Genomic DNA, 1,183 nt, shown 5'->3' on the forward strand with positions numbered 1-1,183 from the left:
CTAATGAGCATTACTTTTAACACTTTAGGTATATTTATCAAAGTTTATTTTGTTTCTTTAATTTCAAAAAGTGTGTGATTAGATTTTTAATTCATACGAGGCCGATATGAGTAATAAAATAAAACATTATTACCTTTCATTTTTTCTAGAAAATTTACACATTATTTTCTTACTGAGAAAATATATATAAATAAACTGAGTTTAATGCAAATTGAACTCAGCTCAGCTCGTTTTGGGATTTAAACCTTCTGATCAACCAGCATGTTAGTGTGTGGAGTTTGGATGTTCATGCCTCTCCCTGTGGTTGCTCTGTCATAGACTAGCATCATATCCAGAGTGTACCCCCCCTTTCAGCCTCTATCAATTAGGATTGGTTCTAGACCATGGGGCCAGTGGGCAGTTACATTTCCCAAGGGGGTCACATGAGAAACTGGGTGTGTTGTGGAGGTCCCTCACCAATGTGATAAAGAGGTAAAATTAATATAATTGACTTCAGCTTATTGGTGCTGCCCTCTAAACAGTCCCAGTTTCTCATGTGGCCCTTTGGGAAAATTAATTGTCCCCCTCTGCTCTAGACACCGCAAATGGATAGAAAATTGATGAATTAATGTAACTGAGTAACTTTAAAGCCACTTAATTGTGAATTCCTTTTTTTTTTTTTTGAAGACCGTGTAAAACCTTTTAAAAAATATTTAAAAATGTTAGAAGAACGTAAAGGAAGGATTTTATGCTTAAAATGTTTACATAATGTCTTGAAGAGATTCCAACTGAAGCTGAACTAGGACACAGCTGTACTTTTGTGTAAAATACTATTTTTTTAAACCAAAAGTTGGTCAGTATATGCCTTACTTAACTAGGTAAAGCCCATGTGTTAGCATTCTTTTGCATAGGCATTTGCCTACACAGACCCTACGTGGGAGAGTATGCAATAAAAACAAACGAACAAAACAACAACAACAACAAAAGAGCACCTAGCTCATGGATCACGGATGGGGCTGTGCATAGGTTGCATTGCCAGGTATCCTGTGATTTCACAGATCTGTTGTTTGTGACACTGCCCCCTGGTGACAGTAAACAGCTACAACATGCAGACGACGGTCTGCAAACGAACGGTCTGTGTGACACCAGTGACTGTTCTACAGTAATAATGTGACACTAACAGTGTTGGGTAAGTTACTTTAAA

Source organism: Neolamprologus multifasciatus, chromosome 8 (genome assembly GCF_963576455.1).
Source record: "Neolamprologus multifasciatus chromosome 8, fNeoMul1.2, whole genome shotgun sequence".
Taxonomy (NCBI): Eukaryota; Metazoa; Chordata; class Actinopteri; order Cichliformes; family Cichlidae; genus Neolamprologus; species Neolamprologus multifasciatus.